This window comes from Alligator sinensis, unplaced genomic scaffold (assembly GCF_000455745.1).
Source record: "Alligator sinensis unplaced genomic scaffold, ASM45574v1 scaffold505_1, whole genome shotgun sequence".
Taxonomy (NCBI): Eukaryota; Metazoa; Chordata; order Crocodylia; family Alligatoridae; genus Alligator; species Alligator sinensis.
This window is the reverse complement of record NW_005841940.1, coordinates 1,426,015-1,448,819: the sequence shown is the minus strand read 5'-3', so window position 1 is coordinate 1,448,819 and position 22,805 is coordinate 1,426,015. Positions and strand designations below refer to the sequence as shown.

The following is a 22,805-nucleotide window of genomic DNA, read 5'->3' as shown; positions in this document are numbered from 1 at the left end:
CGAGCAGCTCCTGGATGAGCAGCATGCATCAGCGGAAGCCACCCCACCTCCCCGGATGAGCCGCGGCTCTGTCCCGTGCCCACTCCTGCTGGGCACTGCCTACCCAAGCCACAGCCCCACTCCCTCCCTCACTGTGGGGGAGGCTTTGATCAGCCCCCACCACGCCCCTTCCCTCTCCCCTCCCCTTCCCTTCCACCAAAACAGACTTACCAGCTGCACGCAGCTGGATCAGACTTGGATCAGTATCAGCCAATATGCCTCCTTAAAAATCGGCTATTGGTATCGGCCCCCAAAATCCCTATCGGCGCACCCCTAGCTAAACCCTGTTAGCACCTACCTTATGCCAACTATGGTTCTACAAGTACCTTTTGGGTACTCTTCTTCAATACATTTACAGCAATTACTACTATTATGATAATCTGTTAATTTACACAGAAAAATCATTTCAATGCAATCACTTTTCCCTTAAAAAAAAAATTCAATCTAAACTCTCCAGGTCCTTGTCTCCCCTTGCTCCTCTCTCCTTTCAAAAGAGCCATGACTCACCCCCAACATCTATTTACATAGCACATGTTCCTGCACAGTGAAGTATCTCTGGCATGAGTCCCATGATCATGCAGATACTTTTCATGCAGTGCTAATTCCTTATTTTCATCCAGTTCTGCTGTCCCCCCTGGCCAAATCCAGCTACATCTCCATGGTAACTGAATCCCACTGGGACCCTTACTACTTTTTTGTCACCTTAAACTGTCTTTAAACCTCCCCTGTTCTTCCTCTTGTACAAGACCTCCCTGACTCTTTTCAAAGTTAAAACTGGCAAAATCTGTCCTGGCCTTTCCATCTTATTTCAACTATTGCAGTCTTTCCTTCCGCAGTTCATCCAGTTTCTTATCTCACTCTTCTTGTTCATTCATTTTATGCAATGGTGTCCTCTTTGCGGCAGGACTATCTCAAGATGTGTTTGAGAAGTAAAAGTTTAGGTTATGATACCAGATAAACTAACTTGGCTCTGGCCAGGGAAACAGTAGAACTGGACAATCACATCATTTGAGGGTATTGCTAATAGCAGCAAAAGCCACAGTCCTGCAATCCTTCTGCACATAAAATTCCTGACCATTTCAGGAGAAGTTCCATAGAAGCATTCATATACAAATTTAGCTTACTATCACTGACATCAAACAAACAGTTATCCTGCCCTTCCCTCCTTATACTGTTTGCACTTTGTGACTCCTACTCAATTCAAATAGCTGTGAATATGTCTAAAACAGGGGTCAGCAATATTTTGAGGCTGAGTGCCAAAAAACCCCACAACTTGGACTTGGAAGATGTTGGCATGCCAAGGGTGGATGGCAGGGTAGCCACGAGGGGCCCAGTCCTTGTGACAGCACAGCCCCGGCCCCTTCCCCACCATGCTCCCTGAAGTGTGCATGCAGCTGCTGCTAAGAACAAACCAGGCCAGGGCTCCAGACCCTGGTGCAGTGGCTTGCAGCTTCCCTGCCACCTGCTGTGAGCAACCTGGGCTCCGTGGTGAGTGTCAGGGGCCTTCTCAGAGCCCAGGCTGCTTGTAGCATGTAGCTACAAGGCTGCAAGTCGCTACACCGGGGTCCAGAGCCCTGGCCCAGCTCATTGCTGGCAGCAGCTGCACACAGGCCTCTGGGCACATGGCAGGGAAGGGGACAGATGTAAAATCCCTAAAACTTTTTAAAAAAAGTGACAGAGAGGTACAAAACCCTAGGAATAATTCCAATTTTCTTGTCATTTTCTGAGTTCCTTTTTCAGTCTCTGTTATCAACAGATGGCTTTATACTCTACCAGTTGCATTCTGTTGGTCAGAAGAGTAGTGAACATGACAATCCTAACACTAGAGCTGAGCAAGTAATTTTTATCAGATAATCATCTTACATGAATCTCATAACTAGGCAACTGAATGTAGCTCATAACTAAACTGAAAGTAGCCTTTTTAAAATAAATTTTCAGGAAATATTAAATCAGTACTTTATAGTTATTGACAAAATAGAAGCATATGTGAAAGAAAAAATCGAAATGCACTTGATGTACACACTTAGGTAAAGGCCATTATTCAAAAAAAAAGAAAAAAGGCGGCAACTAAGAAAAAGTCCACACCATATTACCATACCCTTTTTCATGTAAATAAGAACGATGCTGCCTCAGATTGACAGCGTTCCATCATGGCAAGCTTCAAATAACTTTTTAATGAACATTTAGCAAAAATTATTTGGATACAATTTGGAAAATTATGAGTATTTAATATCCAGAGTCCAAAATTTGAGTTGTATTAATTGACAGGGGTGTGCGAAATGGCCCCTATTCGATTCGGATTCGGCCTGAATCAGGGACAGTGATTTGATTAGTTGATCTGGATCGCTGTCTCCGATTCGATTCATCTGAATCCGAAGATTCAATGCTGATTCCCAGAATCAGCGATTTGGACATAAACACAGCTTTAAATGTTTTTTCTACATACCTCAAGGTACCAGGTGCAGCTCGTGAACGCTGCGATGCTGGGGTGGATAGAACATCTCACAGGAGTGTACTTCTTCACCTCTTAGCCTTCTCTTGCAAAGGCTGAAGAGATCTAGGTCCCTCAGTCTCTCCTTGTAGGTCCTTGCCTGCAGGCCTCTGAGCATACAACTGGCCCTCCTCTGAACCCGCTCAAGATTCCCCGCATCCCTCTTGAAGTGTGGCACCCCAAATGGGATGCAGTGCTCCAACTGCAGCCTGACCCATGCTGCGTAGAGGGGAAGCATCACCTCCTTGGACCTGTTCTTCATGCAGCAGCTAAGGCATGATAAAGTGCAGTTAGCCTTGTTGATCACTTTGTCACATTGACAACTCATGTTCATCTTGGAGTCAACTATGACTCCAAGATCCCTTTCCACTGCTGTGCTGGTAGTATTATTTTATTTTTCCTTGGCCCACACACACCAGATGGAAAAAGAAGACATTAGTCAAGGAACACTTCAGCAGGAAGAGGAAACAAAATCAATGCTTTCTTTCTTAGTTTCAGTAAGAAATATAAATTCTTACTACCATCAGAAATGTTGTGTATGCTTTCTATATAGCCCAGTCCACATTAGATTCACTATCTTACTCAGAGATCTTTGTCTGGAAGAGACAAATATTATCCAGTCAATATTTAACCTATTTCATTCACTGTTTTGGATGGTGAAGAAGGTTGTTTCTTCTAAGTTGTATTCATGTGACATGTAGCTAAAAAGGTAGAATGGGACAGTATTTGTTCCATTATTGGCTTAAGTTAACTTCTCCTAGAGGATGTTAGCAGGATGCTAGCCTCTCTAAAATGACCGGTCATTTGGACCTTTCTTGATTGACAGCCAAGGTATCTATTCCTTGTCCCCAGCTGACTCCTGTGGAGTAAAGCTTACTGAAAATGGGGTGTGCAAGGCAAATCTAATATAAAACAAATTTCTTACAGCTCTTCCAATGAAACTTTAATCCTGAGTGTGATATGGAGATGACACTACTTCTCTTGACTGATGACCAATGCACTCCTAGCAATTGGGAAAGATGTTTTCTGTGTTGTTCTTTTATATCCAGCAACAAGCCTTTGATACAACTGGCTGTAAGGTTCTTTCAACTTAACTATATACTGGTACATGAGCAGTTCTTGTGGAGTTGTGTTTAGTCAAATCTTTCTGGTCAACAGGGGAGATTGCTGAGGGATACTGAAGTGAGTTAGATTGTAATATAACTACTGTGCTTTCTCTTTTCATTTCATGCCAACTGACTACACTGTCTTTGCTTTCTCAGTATCTCATCAAGTGTCAGCTGATACACACTTCCTCTAAAGAAGATGGAGGTGGTGCTGGCTGGGTGGGAAATTAGTCATAACTTTTGACATGAAGGAATAGGATTGGCCCAATGGCCAAGAGGTTCTCCTATAATTTCATAGTGAGATGCACAATTTAAAATATGTCCGAGTTCCAAGTGACTCTGGTGGTCCACTGCGTTTTTTTCTATTTCTTTCCGATATGCCCCTTGTAAAAGTTATTCTATGATTTTCAGAGTAGGTTACTGCAAAGACTCTAGTGTCTGAAGTCTCCTCAGAAGATGAAACTTGTGAAGTCGTGTGGCTGCTTGCTCTCTTAGCAGCATTAGCCTACTGAGCCAAAGATTACACTGATTCCCTGTTGTGCATTTCAAAGCATTAATACTAATAGTTAAAGCCCTATATGGTTTGAGTCCTAACTACAGGAGGTGGGGAAAACCTTTTCCTATGCATGGATAAACGGATGCACTGTTGCTAAGTGTCTGCATTAGGCCATCTGGTGACAGCAGGCAGGATATTTTCAGTAGAAGGTCCTTGCTTTTGGAATCTACTTTCCCCTTGATGGTATGGCAAAGCCGACGTCTGCTTTTCAGAGTACCATAAGGAAAGTCATATTAGGTCAGGCCACAGGTCCCTCTATCCCAGTATCCTCTCTCTCACAGTGACAGAGAATGGATGCCAAGAGAAAGTATTTAAGTAGGACCTATTCAGACAGATTTATTCCCTGCCCCTGCCACTCCCCTCCCCCAGCTTCCAGCATTCAGTGGCATAGGAAGGCCTAATTTTGATGTTATACCTCCAATCTATTGTATTTAATACCCACTGATAGACCTACCCTCCAAGAATTTGCCCAATCCCCTTTTGAACATGGTTAGATCATCAGCCTCTATGGCAATGAATTGTACTAGTTAATTAGGCATGGTATAATTAGAGAAGCATCATCTAAAGCTCACTTCTTACTCAGACTTCTGCCTGAAAAAAAAACCCAACAAAAACAAAACAGAGCTTGGACCATATTTATTTTTATAACTGAATTTTATGACGTCTAGTTGGCTTTGGTTGATTCAATGTGTATTGTTTAAAAATATCTTTACACGTATCTAGGACAAATAAGGAAGTCAATAATACATTGAGGCCCTCATTTTCAGATTTCCTTTGTTTAGCCTAAGATACAAATGGGCCAATAGTGGCTTTTGAACACCCACGTGGTGCCAAAATCCTGTAGCTAGCTGATTGTGTTGGCCTCAGTGAGAGTTTGAGCAGTCTTAACCTCTTGCTCGAAGATGGTATTATGGTAGCATTGGCCATTCCTAGTTTCCATGATTCCAAACATAGGAGGAAGTGCTGAGATGTCAAGCCGAATGTATAACACCTGGGGATGCCTTCACTATTCTGTACCAGGAGAATTCTCAAGTAGTCTATGAAGCTGATAATTACAGCACTTCTGTCCTGGCAGAAGTGAAATGAGGATATAGCATGATGAAGAATTAGGTCCCTTGTATTTTGGTGATGATTATGTTTGTCATTTGGAACAGCTGTTGCAAGGTACTGACCACACCCTCAATTTAGTGAATTACCACCTAAATTATTATGCCAGCTATAGGCTCAAACACTTGTGGGATCAGGTATAGCTTTAATTACATGACAGAAAAATCTACAAAGGCTGCTATTAATTGTAGTCTAACATTACAGCCTAACTGTATCAATGTGAATCTCCTAAGTTAGGCTGTAATGTTAAACTATTCAAGCTTGTAGTGCACTACCAAGTCTCTTTAGGTAATAAAGAATGGTAATTTGCAGTTATAGGGACACAGATTCATACATCCCGTTGACAGGGAAGTTCAATTATTGCTTGTTTGTTTTATGTAGCTATAGATTGGCTTTGCATACTGGGCTAAATGGTTTAATGTGATTCTACCTAAATTCCTTAACCTTTCTGTGACAGGGGCCTGTTCAGGGCAAGGTCTCATCCTCAGCCCACCCAGTCTCACCTGGCACAACTTGTTGTATAAATATCTGATGTAAAAATGCGGGAGGCTGCCCATTTTGTGCCCCAATGCCTAGGTCATTAGACATGGCTCCAACCTTCCCTATACCATGTCCCATGCCTCACAGATGGCATCCATAACAAGTTCTTATCTTCTGACTCAAACTTGGCCTCAGAACATCTGAGGACTTACTGGGGTCTCCCTGTGACCCAAAATTCAGCGTCACAACGTCTGAGGACTTACCAGTGTCTCAGCCTCTCGCCCACCTTTGGCCTCAGGCATCAGTAGATTTACCTTGGCCTTTCTGCCCCCTCCCTGAGGCTTCATCTTATGCCCTCCTACTAGGGCCTTATATTTATTCCCTCTCACTGCAGCGAGCCTCCTACTCAAGTTGACAATCTTGTGGGGTTGGGCCCATGTGCAGCCCTGCAGGTCTCCCCTACAACCCTACTCCGCATGCCCCTGGTGCAGCCCTGCAGGTCTCCCCTGCAACCCTACTCTACACTCCTCATGCACAGCCCTTCAAGCCACCACTACACACCCTACTTTGTGTGGGCCTCTGGACATACTTCTGCCCCCTCACTGGAGCCACTGGGGTCTTGAATACCATGAGACTCACATGCCTCTCCCTAGGCATGCCTGGCCCCCGTACCTGGTCCTATGACTGGGTTACCCACCAGGTTGTGGGGGCTGCAGCTGTAAGGCATCCCTTACTCGCCTTTCACTGTGGAGGCACTGGCTTGGTATTTCCTGGGGACCGTCCCACCATGGGTGGACCCACCAGACTATCCTACCACAGCAGGGTGTAGTTTCAAGTCATGCTCCAGGGTCAGGAGCCTCCAGCCATAGCCATCCCCATAGCTCCTGCCCTTACCTCCAAGATGCTATGAGCAGCAGCTCTAGCCGGGTGATGTTCTCTCCATAGCTGCAGCCAGCAGTGCTGGCTCCCCTGTTCAGTCCTGCTCTCATTGCCTTCTTCCCCAATCAGGAATTTCACTGCTGGCCATGTGACTCCTGATTGGGGAGTGCAGCCACCTGCAGGCTGCTCTGCTGCTAGCTCTCAGCCCTTAAAGTGGCAGGCACCAAAGGTGCTCTGCCACACTTCCACACAATAAACAATGTTGATGACTTTCATTCATAGAATGTAGGCCGGAGGGGACCTCAGAAGATCATCGGGTCTAGCCCCCCTGCACCAAGCAGTTGTCTTTCCTGCTTGGTTCAGGGGGGCTGGACCTGAAGATCTTCTGAGGTCCCCTCCGGCCTACATTCTATGAATGAAAGTCATCAACATTGTTTATTGTGTGGAAGTGTGGCAGAGCACCTTTGGTGCCTGCCACTTTAAGGACTGAGAGCTAGCAGCAGAACAGACTGCAGGAGGCTGCACTTCCCAATCAGGAGTCATGGCCAACAGTGGACTGCCTGCCATGCTACTTGAATAAACAGAATCCTAAAATTATCAACCAAGAACTTGTTCATTTTTTAAAACATAAGCAGACATTTTTTGCTTTTTTCTACAGACATTTTTTGAGATTCTTTATTAATACTTTATTTACACTTGAAAGAAGTGAGACAAGCATATATTCAGATACTCATAGGAAGCAAATTTTAGGCTTACTTTTGCTAAATGTTGATAGTAAGAAACTTAGAAGAGTTATAGTCATCAAGTTAGTGAGCAAAAATAATAGCCTGGACACTCAATAGCTTAAATTTAAAGTAGACTAACCTTAGAATTTTAAAAATCACAATAAAGGTCATTACCTTTATTTTAATTTTTTTGTTCAGTCTGTTCATGGACATGTGTGAAGAGAAAACCAAGAAAAACATGGCTCTGGAATTATTCATAAATCATAGAAAAATGTGAGCTGGTGTTATTGATTCCCTACAATTAGAGGAGGAAAAAACATAACAGGTACTTACCAACAAGAAGGGAAAAAGCTACAGGTGCCTGTTGCAAAATGGCTCCTATAGCATCACAACTGTTTAGCTCTGCCAAATTTATATGGTCAGTCCTAGAGAGGCATTCTGGGAAAAGAATCAAGAAAAGAAGAGCAAATCTGCCCAACAGACACTTAATGTAAGACTAAGCAGTCAGAAATGGGATAAAAGCTAGACTGGCCTTGTATATCATATTCTAACATAGTTGAGTTTGTGGGCCACTGTTACTAACTGCACATTTTATTTATTGACACTGGTGTTACAAACAATATAGAAGAGTAGGGTGTTGGGGGGAGACGTTGTATAGTATTAGTTTCATGAGTTTCTATCATAGTACAACAGCAGTGGAAGTGAGCTTCATTGTCTTTGCTCTTAAAGCATCAAGGCAAAATATAAAGACAAAAACATGTATATTGATCAAGTCAGTATTTTATTAATGTACTCTGCCTGATTTGTTTTTATGCCTTGATCTTCTATGTGTCCAAAGAAAAATTTTACTACTATATAAAAATCCAACATAACAACTTATATTGTACTTATTTGAAATAATGGCCTCCTCAGGGAAACCATAAGCATTCTTAGGAATGGCATACAATTTTCTTTTTCTTCCCCCTACCTTTTCTTCTTCTTAAGAAAGAGATGCAAACCTTTTCTGAACAGTAAGGGTACAGTTACGTTTTTGATGCCATTCATCTGACCTGATTACAACAAATGCAGTTGATTTTTTTTTAAACATGACTATGTTTCAACTGTATACGTGAATCACCACCAGTTGTGCTGCCTCCATAAGTTTGTGCCTGTGCACCCTGGGAAAATGCAGATGGTTATTCTGCACTGTTTCCATAACTGCTTCAAATCCTAGAGAACACACACACAAAGCAGCACCAGAAGCACATGGGAAATGTATTCAGTAATACTGCTTGGAGAGTAAGGGGGGGAAGGACTGGTTAACCTAATTATTCAGTCAGGCTCATGCAGCCCCCCTCCCACAGTAAAATAATACTGTTAGGACATGGCTAAAGGAAAAAACAAACAAACGTGTGCCAGCCCATGCAGCTAGCAAAGACAACTTGATTGGCTGATCTGGGTGATAACTACAAGTTAACAACAGGTGAACATAAACCATAGAAATGATGACTGGAAAGGGACTCAGAAGGTCATCTTGTTCAACTCACTGCTCCAGGCAGGAGACGATTTGTCCTTCACAGGCGAAGATTGAAAGGAAGTGGGAAAGACACAGGCAGGGAGAAAAGAGAAAAGGCAAAAAAGAGGAAAAAGGAGAAAAGAAAGAGAGGAAAGAAAAAGAAGCAGGGTGGAGGCTAAGTTGGGTGGGTACGTAGGTGACTTACAAGCCTGAACTTTGCTGCAGCAGGGGCAGGAAAGCAATGAGGACTGGGTACAAGAGGTTTTCGTTTTGCTGGCCACATGCTTCTTCATTGCTTCTGCCTTGCATTGCGGTTTGAAGGCCAGTACTCTGTTCTGGTTTGGTGACCTCCAGGATGAACAGTTGGGAGCAATTTGCTCCCACGACTCTAGGTTGATGCCAAAACTCTTTAGGGACACCTTTAGGGTGTCCTTGTACTACTTCTTTGGTGTGCTGCAAGAGCGTACTCCATTTGACAGTTTGCCATAGAAGATTTTCTTTGGCAAGCGAGTGTTGGGCATTCTTGAAAGATAGCTGGCCCATCTTAGCTGGGCCTGTTTCAGTAGAGTGCGAGTACTGGGAAGAGTTGATCTTCTAAGCACCTCAGTGTCTGGAATCTTGTCCTGCCACTTGATCTTTAGTAACATTCGCAGGCAGCACAGGTGGAAGTGGTTTAGTTTCTTGAGATGATGCTGGTAGATGGTCCAGATTTTGCAGGCATAAAAGAGGGTTGGGAGAATTATGACTTTTTTTACCTTCAGTTTCGTCGATATTCTGATGCCTCTGTGGTCCCAGACCAATTTATGGAGTCTGCCGAAGGCCACACTAGCTTTCACTAGTTTCGCATTGACTTCATCATCAATGAGGACAGCACGGGAGTGTGTGCTGCCAAGACAGACGAACTAGGCAGGATCACCCCTGAATAAACCATCCCATATTGACAACCCTGGACACTATCATGGGAGCCAACTACATCATTAAGTAGCTACAAAGTTGGTAAAACACAGGAAAAATGGGGCTTAATTCAGCAGCTGTCAAACTAATGGCCTTGCTTTTTCAAGGACCTACAGCAAAAATGCCATGTTAGCTAGCATCCCATGGATGTGGTTAGAATACATCCGTGATTTAAGAAACAGCCATTATTTTTCTGATTACAGCTGTTCTTGTTTGCTCATAAGATATCCATGCCCTCAGCAACCTCCCTATTTAACTCCTGCAGTAACAGACTGAAGCCCACTGTCACTGCCCAGAGACAGGCAAATTTTGGACATCAATGTGTATGCCAGTTTGTAAATTTAATAGGCCCTCAACTGTCTAAACTATGGCAAAAAAACCAAACTTGCAAGCATTTTTGTGGGAACACGTACAAAGTGGATGCATAGAATTTGAGACCAGTTCTGCAAATAGGCCCATTAGTGTTTCTTTGTTGGCCAGGGTGGTCATTAGCAATTTGGCTGGCTCTAGCCATAGCATGGCAATGTCCTCTCTCTTCTTTTTCAGTCTTTGCTACACTGCATGTGAGGACTTCGGCATCTTGAATGGAAATAATTCTCTGGATGGAATGGATTTAGGTTAATATGAAATGTATTGATCAGATGTGATTGTATGGCTGGGGTGTATGCTATTAAATATATTTTGAAGATTTCATAAATAATCTATGTTCACTCCAAAACTGAACACTGGAGAGACTTGAGTTCCTGCTGTACCATAGAAAATACTTTCATGAGCGGTACCAGGGAAAACATCTCATCAGGCTTGCCTTTCTGAAAGTATGCCATACTTCTTGGTTGATATTTTTTAAATTATTTTTAGTAGGAAATATTTAGAACTGAGAAAAAATTAAAATGATAACCCCAAATGTATGGACAGCACTGTTCCATCCTATTTTATCAATGCTCTTCAGCCTCAAAAAAATGACTACTTTTTTTTAATTATGGGTGCTAAATTATGTTCTCAATTACTCTGGTATAAATCCATAGCAATTCAAAGGACTTAACTGGAGTTACTTCAGATTTACATTAAAGTAAATAAGACCAGAATTTGGTTCTCCCCTATCATAAATTGCGTCTTTTTCCTCTAGGTTGTATGTCCAGGGACAATTCGAGATGAGAAGCAATCTCAGTGTTTTCACCTATGGGGTCCAAGTTTTGTGCTTGTTCTGTTGTTGCTTAGTTGGAATTGGGACTTACCAGTCATAATTCTTAGATTCTGGAAAAATTATCTGAGAGAGAGTGAATTTTGAGTATAGACCAAGTGCAGTGTCAATCTGATTTGCAACTATGAAGTAAATCCAAAGTAACTCCATTAAAAGCAGGGGATTTATTCAGGATTTTTACTAGAGTTATTGACAGCAACATTTGGTCCTACACATTTTAATAAATACAGGACAACTCATCTGGTCAATTAAAATCTTCCAGGTTGCAGAACTCTCTCACGTTTGAAGACTTCTTGTCTATAGAGAGGTCTTAACTGTGCCTCAATGTAGGGAAATCTATACTTTAAAATAAACTTAGTTACAGAACTTCAGTGATTTTATTCTTCCAATAAAAATGTGTTAATTGTTAACATGCCATGCTGTTACTGCTGCAAGTGGGTAGTGTCAATCTTTACAGCATTTGTGGAAGGCCAATAATTTAGCAATAGCACTGCATATTTCACAGTAACAAAAATGTGATTACTGTCACACTTGTAATTTACAAATTAGAGTCAGTGAGATTGGTAAAGAGTTACAGAATTTGTTGTGACCCCTCTGAAAATTGCCATAGAATTGTTTAGCATTATTGTTCATAGAGGGCAGAGGAGAATTTGATTAGTGAATCTATATTTATATTGAGCCTGTTCCTGCTCAAATGGGAATACATGAGAAAACTTCTACTGAGAACAATGAGGGCAGGACCAAGTGTTTAATTAAAAATAATTGGTCAAATTCTGCTTTCTTTGACTGTGGTGTAAACCTCAGGATACTCTCTTCAAGTTAGTGGAATTATTTACTTACACCAGTGGAAATGAGAATAAAATTTGGACCAAAGATTCTGAATTGAAATGAGAAGATTCCCTGTTTCACTTTGTCATCATTACATGTCAGCCAGGACATGGTAAGATCATTAGCTACCGAAACTAGAGAGGAATTCATTCTTTGTTCCATAGCTGCAGATGGTGAAAGATGGCACAGCTCCACTGAAGACAATAGAGCTACACTGAGTTACATCTATAAGGATCTGATCCTTTAGATTTATTACCTCTTTAGTTTTTCAGTGCACCTAGCATATTTATCACTGCTTTGGCCTCACCCCAGCACCCTTGTTGAGATGGTGAGATAAAGTTTTAACCTCTTGTTCTATCTAGGAATACATTTTAATATTTTTTTTGGTTAATAGTTGTAAACTGAACTGAAATAACCAAAACCCTTACTTCAACCCTTCAGAGCCACCTGACTGGTTATCCTTAAATATTTTTGTTGTGAGTAAATTCAAACACAAATCCTACATCTGAAATCCTCAGAAGCACTGGAAACTCAGTAACTCTGACATGAAGTTAATCTCTCCAGAAGACTCATTCCATTCAGTTCACCAGTGATCAATTAAGTGAAAAGAGCATGTTCCACAAACATGAGTGCTACAAAGCATTATTTCTATAATATGCAAGAGTTTATTCATCTTCCTCTCAGTCATAATGAAGTCTCCCCAGTCATACTCAGAAGATGTCTGATTTCCCTTATATACATACACCCAAAATAGAGACTCCACTGTGAAGACAGGATCCAATACAGTAGTAGAGGGAGGTGTCAGGGACTATTAAATAGGCTTCATACCCAAGATCTCTTCTACTTGGTTGTACTCATCACTTGCCATCTTGTAGGCAGTAACTCTAGTCTTCTCTGTATGTGGGCCTATCCTGTAACAGTGTCCTTCATCCAAGGGCAGGCAGGAATCAATCTCTTCTGGGTGACAGCTTCCCAATCAAATTACTCAGAGGGGAGAGTCATGTTAACAGCATGAAGCATTGTCTCCTGCACACAAGCTGAAAGTATCTCCCCAGTTACTAGCAAAAGTGAAGAAAAAACCAACACCTGCATAAAGCGAGAGACCTTAGCTATCACTTGGATTTCAGATACCTAAATTCATAAGGCTAGGAAAAAATATCCCTGCTTAGAAAGAGCAAGATACTAACTAGATGCTACTACTTGATACCACATGAATAAATGTTCACATTGACTGGGTTTCAAGCTGACCTGCTGTTGTAACGTTTGCAACAGGAATAATTATATCAGTTAGCCTAAGGGTGTGACCCACAATGGCGTGAATTCTGGAGCCACTAAGAACAGATTGTGGGGATAGGAGTAGCAGTACATAGATATCAATGAACGCACAGTGAAAACCACCGAGTTTTTCCCCAAATGTTGCAAAAGCAAAAAATATAATCAAGATCTGTCAGTAACCTCTAAAATAAATATTGCAAGAGAACACCTTACCAGCTTGCACAGAGTAATTGCCACAAATAGAATAGTATTATTACCAGAAACACAACTGACATATATTCCTCTGCAAAACCGGAGGAGGGGGGGAAGGGCTGTACATTCCTGGAGAATCTTTGTGTGTCTAACTTACTAAAAGGCAGATAAACACACATATAAAAACTTGTGGGTCAGAACTGCAGATGGGAACTGTCTACAGGTGCACATTAATATAATAAACCCTCCCCATTCCCTCACATGAATTGACACACAATAAGAGATAGTGCACCCCATAGGGCTGTTCCTCCAAGATAAGCATCCATAGGCAAGACATGCCCTGTATAGGTAGACATTATCACAAGAATCCATCAGCAAGGTGCCTTTTCAAATATAATGCAATGCTTCTGGCATCTCCCAACAACAAGGTTTGGGGAGAAGCAGGGGGTTCTTTGCCCAGAGGCAGAATTTGGGTGGTTACCTTTCTGAAATATTAGCAGAACACAATGGGCCTTCAGAAGGGACTGGATGCTAATGGATTAGAAGCCAGAACAGTAAAGGGAAATTACTTTATTTTGTGAAAAAGAGCAGGCTAAAACAGCAGTCGATAGAAAGCCAGTATCCCTGAAGAAGGTCATTCTCACTGTCAGCAGCCTTCCTCCCTTTACTATTTTTCTCTACACACAGCAGAACATTTCTAGCTCACAGTGACATTCAACTGTGCCTTCAGCAAGAAACCCCTTAGCCTATTGTTTCAAAATGACATCTCTTCCTCCTCCCCCTTTTTAAATGCCTTCTTATTTGGAAAACACAAGAGAGGGTCATGTTAATCCTTAATCTGATTTAAGAGAAAGAGAAATGCAGTGCTTCACTCACCTCCTAGCTGGCAGGCAGGCAAGCAGCCTCCACCTCTTCAATCCATCAGTACAAATGCTCACATCCACTGATGCTTCCTCGTCTTTTTTTGGCCCTTTTTCACATCAGCATGTAGGATCCTGAAGCAAGAAGATGAACAGCAGCTGCAGCGACACTAGCCCAAAAGCTCAAGTGAGGGAGAAAATGTGCTTTTTCCCCATTTCCTTCCGTAAGAAAAATGAAAAGGAAACACTTGTCTCTGTCCCGTGGTCCCCTGGTGTGAGACAGGGAGGTGTTTAATGATCACACGGAGAAGACAGGGCAGGGGGGATTTTTGGTTGGCTGTTGTGGGAGGAGTCAGAAGCGGAGAACCTGTTTCCAAGTCAACAGAAGGTGGGGGTACAGCTATCTTTACACTGAAAGGAGGACCACACTCTAGAGCACAGCTGTTTGGGGCTGAGGTGCTTGCTAACTTGCAGAGGCACTGTACTCCTGGATTGGCCAGCCGGGAAGACAGAGCCTGGATTGTCATGCGTGTTCTCCAATGGAGTGGCAGGGAATATATTGCTGCTTAGGCAGGGAACAGGCAGTGCTGGAACCATGCTCACTGCAGCGCTTCTCTTTCTCTCATTCCTATTGCTCTCCCGTTCCTTGTCTGCTAGATATGTCATGTTGTATATGGAACTATATGTTCACAAATGCTTTTCTTGTCTTCAGTGCCGTATTGCACACATGCATTAACATGCACATATATCCAATACACTACATCCTTTCCTTCTATACACGTACATTTGGGTGCTTACATTTATTTACTGAGCTATTTTTTCTGCAGTGTTGCAGATTCCTTTCATGTCTCTCTTCGTCTGTATCAGTACTATTATTCTTATAATTAATTTTATAGTATTTATTTTTAATCTGCTGTTGCTATATGACCTGATGATCACACTTTATACTTCAATATAGTTCATCAAGAGAGGAAAAATAACAATTTGAGCAGCTGTTTTATTTTCTTCTGGTTCTCTCTCTCCCCTTTCTACTTTGCACATATTTTCTTCTCTTTTTGTCTCCAGCTTTTCCCGTTTGTCTCATTTGTGTCTGTGTAACTAACACTTTCATGTAGATAGGCCTTGTCAAATATTACCATCTTATAAGCTTCCTTTTACCCATGAAATAAAACATTCCATTACCATATTAATACCTACTTTATCCTACTGATTATTCGTCTTTTTTTCCTCATTGTCTTTTACTTCTAATCTTCTTCAGCTCATCATAAACTTTTCATTAAAATACCATATGTGTATCAGTAACCTTAAAGAATAGGCAGCCTTCCCTCTTAGATCTCTTAGGCCTGGCCATAACTAGTTCTTAGCCATAATTCACCACTGGTGTGTTTCCACAGGAAGAAGCAACAGGGAAGGGTGTGGTGTAGAAAGGACATGAAGTCAGGCTAATATACAGAGATAAAGATATCTGGGTCCTGGCAATATAATCACTTCCACCACTGACATCACCTGCTAAGCTGCAATGTGGGTAGATTACAATAATTTTTCTATTGTAGACACATCCTTGAAGCATCAGTTCTCGTACCCAACACATAAATAAAAGCCTAGCATTGATTCTTAAAGTAAAAGAAACATTTTCCCCAAAGTGTTGTCTTACACATTTTCAGTCCTAGAGAAGTTTGCCAGCATAGTTATCCCTCACACAGGTAAACTAGCCAAACCTTCCTAATCTAGATGCCACTTCTAGTGACAAAAATATGTTTTTTCTGCTATAGCATGGGGTTGAAAGACCAATTTCCTGGACAACATAAGCAATACCACAAAAATAAAAGGGTTTTTATTGGCAAGGAATTATCATAAGAATTCATGCATCTAACTGACATTAATATTTAACAATACCATTGTAAAAAGTGCACTCAGAGCTGTGATTGTTTTAACAAATGCTCCCATGCTAGAATTTCTACATGCTTTAAGTAAGTTTCTAGGTGCATGTATATTACAAGATTATGATCAGTTTTGAAAATATAATATAAATAAAATTTTACTTTAGATTTCATTGTGTGCTTTCCTTCCCATTACACACAAAGCCATCTCAACTCTGCTGTGGAGAAAATGCAGCCACAAAACAGGCTGAACCCCTGTAATTACTGATGTGAATGGGCAGTATTTGGATAAAGCAGGGGTGTAAAATTCATCTGGCCAAACAGGCTGTATGAATGGCTTGTGGTCAGCCCTGTGGGCTGGATTGAGCCACAAACCTGTCCGTCCCCATCTCCCCGCCCCATGCCAGATCCAATCCACGCAGGCTTGCTCCAGCTGGCCCAAGACTGTACCACATACTGTCTGTGCAGGGCCAGTCTGGGAAACGTGTTGCACGCAGTGCCCACATCAGCCAGTCTGGAACCCATGTTGCATGCAGTGCCCCTCCAGAGAGATGTGCAGGGGGCACCACATGCAGTGCAGGTCCTGGAGCAGGTACCATATGCAGCAAAACTTCCCAAAGCAGCTGAGTTATGTGTTGCTTGGATTGGCTGGGTTGGGTGCCAAGTCTGGTATGCATCTCAGTAGGCACCATCTGCAGTACAGTCCTGGACTAGCTGGAGCGGGTTCCACATGCAGCACAGGCTCAGTCTGGCACATGCCAATTGGTACAGTGAACTTCAGGCCTAGGGGCAGCACTGGGGATGGATGATGAAGCTCTAGTCCATGTGCTGTATCATTACTACCCCTGGGATACAGGAATAGCAATAAGATGTCCAAGTTTCATCTGCTGTTCCAAAAAACCCAAGTAGTTACTATAAGGACTTATATGGCACCAAGCCTTCAGTTTCCAACTTTACATCTGAGCAACATCATGAACAACACTAGCATGTTCTGGTTTCGGTTGTAAAACTGCATGAATTGAGCTGTCTTGACTTATTTTCTCCAGATTTTATCACAGCAATAAAAAATGCACAATGTTTGGTTTCACTGATTAAAATTTTTGTGGAAGACAGCAAGATAGGAAACAAAGTCATAAAAGTGAAAGTTGTGAGAATAAGGCACATCAGAAGTGTAGCAGTTCTGTCTGGTGACGCAGTTTTAGTTTTGCTGTAGCAGTACAACCATATGGTGACAGTTCTGATTACACATTAATAGTATGGATGAAGTGCATCCACCCAGCTTCCTCATCAAGGCCAGTCTGCTCTGAGTTCAGGTTTCCAGTCAGTGGGTATGTCTACACTTCATTGATGCACCACGATTATAGTGCACTAAGTTTAGTACCTGTAATGACAGGTACTAACAATGCGCCGTAATCAGCGCTACTGCACATTAACGCAAACGGTTATCTTATAAGGTTAATGCGTAGTAAACTAAATCTACCATGCATTAGCATGGATTTTGCCTGCCGCACTAATGCACAGTAGAATTAGGCTACTTCACTCGAAGCGTCTTGTGTAGATGCAAGCCAGTTTGTTTTATATAGGGAAGGCTTGGTCCCTAAGGAAATAACAAAGCAAGCAAGGGAGTAAATAACAAAAACCAAAACCTTTGTTTTTTCTTCAGACCTATAGAGGGCAACCCAGGTTCTGTGCTTTTCCCTCATCACACGAGCTTCCTTTTCTCTCTCCTTGCTCTCTGCCCCTGGAGCTCTTCACTTTCTCTGTCGTTCCTCATTTACTGATCATCAGTTACAACTGGTCCCAGGCTTCAGCCCAGGCAGACTCTTAACTGCTGACTACCTACAGTTAAGTCTCAGCCCTCTGCAGGCTAAGTACCTCCTTACGCTCATGTACTACAGAACAGAAGGAATCTAGTACCTCCACATGTAACACAAGGAAATCTATCCTCAACTTTATCTCCATATCCTCTGCATCCAGAAAGTCTTCAGTATAGCATTTCTATTTTGAACTGATTGTATCATGTGCACTTCTCCCAATTAATGTAAAGGGAGTTAGGTGGTAGATGAGTCTATAGGGCTGTAAATGACCCTTACAGATAATTAAAATCCAAAAGAAATCTGGAAGATATTTCCCAAATCATTTATGGCTAGTAGGTTTCAGTGCCACAAATGTTATTCCTAATAAAGGACTAAATTGAAAACAAACAAGCCCCCGACACCAATGATACAACTTGAAAAAATACTAATATGAATTTTCTTTTGTGCTTTGATAATTTGGGATTGCTTAGGTATTGCCTGAATCTTCCTGTGTGTAGAGGAATGGCTTAGTGAATAACTGTTTGTGGGATCAGTCTATTTGGGATGACATCCAAGGTCTGATAGAATTTTACAAGGATGAAGACAACAGTTGAAGGGGATAATGTTTGCCTCAAAAGCTTTAAATTAATATCTGTCTCTTGTATAACGTCTGGTATGCAATATAGTAGAGTCCAGAGGTGCCCAAGTTCATTGCTTTTCATCTTTCCATTGCCACTCACTGACCAAAGCTGAATCCTTGATTGCTTGTTATCATTTTGGGAAAGAAAGGTACGTTTGTGACCAATTTATACCTGTTTAGTTACAAAGTACATTTTAATAAAACAAAAATATGCCTGAAGTTGGAAAACCTGGTAGATTTTTCTAATTTACTTTAAGTGGTATTTATTTTACATGAATAACAATGTTAGAACTTTTTACATGCTTGTGTACAGTGTTTTTGTGGAATAAAAATGCACAAACACTAAACCAGAAAAGTGTCTCAGTTTCCTCTTTTTATGTGGAAGAATCTCGTTAATATAATTTTATTTTATTTTATACCTAATTTCCTCTTTTTTAACAAGCAATGGTAGATGTGGGCTAATTATACATAGACAAACCTGAGATTCTCTTTTTAGCACATGAAGAATAGAACAGAACATTTAGAGAAGAATACAAGAGGCTGTATTTTTATTTTTAATCATTTTCTCATGTAGAGTGGTTTGAAATAGCAGCAGGCATGGATGACTAGATTCTGATATTTATAACTTTCAAGGATATATTGTTACTTTAACACCAGTGTCTTCAAAAGAAAAAAAATGAATGCACTTTCCCACAGGTGGTATCAGTCTGAGTTCAAAAAGAAGGGTGTACAGTGGGTGTCATGAATCCTAAGGTGAAATTTGGCCTTCATTTAGGATTTCACCCTTAAATCTTGGTCTGGTACTATTGGGATTTGTCGGAGCTTTCCTTAAGATCTATCCTTTAGTCTATGCTTACCAGGTTTGAGCAAGAGAATCATTCAAGTATTTGAGACAGATGTCCTATGTACTCCTGCTAATGCTACCCAGTAGGCTAGAGGGGAGTTCCATTTTCTGCTTGTATCTGGAAGACTAAGACTCAAGTGCCACAAACAGACCAATTTGAATATGAGCTTTTGTTCTGAACTGAATACATCTTCAGTTTTCTTCATATTTTGATTATACATCTATTGTATCCACAGCTCACAGACATTGGCTCAAATGCTGAATCAGCACTTGCCACAGAAGCCAAGTCTACAGTAACAAGCACTAAATCCAGCAGCTGGTGAACAGCTGCCTGGGGGCTGGCCTAGAGCCCTGAAAGATAATGCTGGCTTTGCTGTGCAGTTAACATTACATAGCAGTCTTCACTTATCATAAGCTTCATGATAGAAACACGGGCCCTAACTCTTGCAGAGACTCAAAGAGAAAATAGCTCTGAACAGGGATTTTACGAAATAAGGTAAAGTAGTATAATCCTTTGTAATGGATCCAATATTCAGAATTACTGTACCACTATGGACCTGCTTTTGTTTTATGGAAACATTTTGCAGACCATGCTAAAAAAACCTGTACATGTTACTCTCTCATCTTTTACTAATCAGGATAAATGTATGAAAGAAGTCTTTACTGCTAAACCATGGAGGTTCTTTCTGAGTGCATTCGGGGGAGCCAGGGGGAGGAGAAAGGAAAAGGGAATAACACTAGTTGTAAAACCAGCTGTAACAATAATCAGATACTTAAAATTTTACAATTTACTGTCCAGTAGCCTTAAAATCTTGCCTGCTCTGCAAAGTAAATTTTGTTGAACGACACTGAATTCCAGCAGCTAAGCAGCACTTCCTTCCAACAAGACTGGTGGAATTTTAAGGCTCCTGCTGACTGTAGCACTTTAAAACTCTCCAAATTATAACTTTTATTTAAAAAGGAAAACCAGTTCTTCTAGTTTTTGGACTTGAAGCTGCTACTGTTGAATTCAGTGGAAAGCAGATTAGGTCTCTACGTAGCATCAAACTGCTACATAGAGACCTAATCTATAGAGACCTAATCTGGGCCCCTACAAGAAAATATCAGTAAGGCAGCAATTATCTCTGAGAGAGAATATAGTCTGGTTCCCTCCGTGGAGATAATATAACAGTCATAGAGAGTTTTAAAATCTGGAAAATTCCTTTAAAAAAAATATGTACTGTATTCCCAATTAGACAAATGTGCTTCTTTAATAATAATGCCCAGCTCTTGCATACCATTTTTCATTGATGGATCTCAAAATGCTTTACAGAGGAGATCAGGATCATTAACGTCATATTACTGGTGGAGAACCTGAGGTATGAGGCAGGGAAGTGACTTTCCCAGGTCACCCAGCAAACCAGAGCCAAGAATGGAACACACATCTCCCGACTCCTAGTCTAGTGCTTGATCTAAAAGGCCATGTAGCCTGCAAAGCTAAGCACAGAGTTTGATTTCCCCCAGGTCTGGAGCAAACTGCCATTCATGGATTCCCACCTCTTTATGGAATAGGGATAAAATTAAGCCCCATTATTACCAACACTCTGGTTGTATGAAGTTGGCCGAGATGAAGACAAAGAACAAAAAAACCCGAAAAACCTCATAAACTTCCCCCAGATCCCGCAGAGAATTTGCAAGAAGTAACAAAGTCCTAGGCTTACCTGCTGTGTATAGGCCCTCCCCAGTAGAAGACACTAGTTCTGGGGGCAGACAAATGTGGGTGATTCTGGCAGGCAGCTCAAGGGGAACGGCGCTGCCTGTGATCATCCTGACATGAAGGATGGCTTTGTGCCTCTGGCAGCTTCCAGTGACACCCTTCTTCTGGTGCAGAAAGAAATGTGACCCAGCAGAGGAAACTTCATGAAGAGAGCAACTTTTCCTCAGCATGACCCCATTTCCTCAGCACAGCCCCTCGCTCCCAACCCACAGCCCTCCACCCTTGCGACTCCATCTGCTGATGTTGCAACCCTATTTGGGGTCATGACCCACTGTTTGGAAACCACCGGTCTAGGCTTCTTCCCTCACCCCTGGGATTTTCCACAAGAGGAGATGGATGATCCTTCTTCTGCTGCCACTTTACTTTTAAGTTGACTGCATCCCAATCGCACCACAATATGCAAATCTACTAAAGTACAGTATAATCTTCTAAAAACAGGAGCAAAGTAACTAGAAATGAATCCCCAAGGGAGAGCTGTTCACAGTAGAGCTCTTTCTGCCAGCTGATCTCTAGACACCTACTGCACTGAGCATATAAGCAGCAGTAAGGTAAAGGATGGGGAGGAGGAGGAGGATTATCTGTGTTTCAGAGCTCTTTATCTATAGGATATTCATCATTCTATTCTCCAGGCAGGAGCTGAATGCTTAGTTAAGCATTACACAACTGTGGCTTAATGTCTGTGGACCTGATTCTCCATTGCCCTGCATCTGGGACAGTTAAAGCAGATGTCAAACGCTACCGAATCATAAGGATCATGTTTGATTTTTAGTTTGCATCCCCTTCTCACAGATATGCAAACAAAGCACAGGATAGGGGATAATGAAGCCCTTTGTCACAACATAGAATTTTAATTTGGTGGTAAAGAGGTATGTGGGGTCTGCCATATGCACCTGTTTAGATTTGCACAGCTTCAGGGTTCCAAACTTCATGCATTTCACTCAGACAGTCATGCCCCGCAAATTTCACATCAAGGTTCCAGGTTTCCCTAAGATCCAAGCTAAACCTGGCCCATTACTTGGTGAAATGCCTTGGCCTTATAACAAAATCAGGGAATTTCACCATCCTTTTTCTTCCAGATCTCCTGACATCTTATAAAGAGCAGGCAGGTGACTTGACTTTTGCCTCATCCTTGCTTATACCCCAGGGATCATTTGGCTGGCATCTCGTCTTCCCCCAGGGCTTTATCAGAAAGACACAAGAGCTAATTCTCCTTCTTCCCTCCACATTTGGGGTGATATCTTCAGGAGCCTGAGCAGTTGCCTCTTCCTTCAGCTGTAGAGCTAAAAAATCCTCCTCCAGTCTTTAGCTATCATTTACCCTAAGTCTGAGATACTCTAGTAGTACGTGCTACTTTTGTGCTACTTCCCTTTAAAGGGCAGGCTTTCAATACAAAAGAAAAAGAGGCTGGAAATCTTACAGTTTCTAACATAGCCTGGATTAGAAACCCTGAGGAGAGCCACACTAGTCTTTTTCACGGGATTCTCCTACACCTAGCAGTAGCAGAGATGTACAGTACTGTATATTTTTTAAAGGTAGCAAATATTTTCAGACCTCAAAGAAATGTATGGTTAATCTGAGGACTGGGTGAAAATTCCATCAGACCATATTTTATCACAAATGTTTCACTATCTGCTTAAAATTCCAAATTAAAAGCACCATTGTAAACATTGTGAATGTTACCTTAGAAAATTCTTAATATCT

At 41.6% G+C, this 22,805-nt stretch overlaps 2 protein-coding genes across 2 annotated transcripts in view; one reads left to right on the top strand and one right to left on the bottom strand.

Moving 5' to 3' along the window:
- Positions 1–17,730, bottom strand: part of GNAZ (G protein subunit alpha z) — a 183,577-nt gene extending 165,847 nt beyond the window's left edge. Inside the window, exons 1-2 of the mRNA XM_025199343.1 lie at positions 17,715–17,730; positions 14,205–14,323 (exon numbers count right to left, since the gene is read on the bottom strand). The gene's annotated coding sequence lies outside the window, so the exon portion shown is untranslated. The remainder of the gene's footprint in view (positions 1–14,204; positions 14,324–17,714) is intronic.
- The window catches only part of RSPH14 (radial spoke head 14 homolog), a 230,838-nt gene that overhangs the window by 193,964 nt on the left and 14,069 nt on the right, over positions 1–22,805 (top strand). The gene's annotated exons all lie outside the window — the stretch shown is intronic.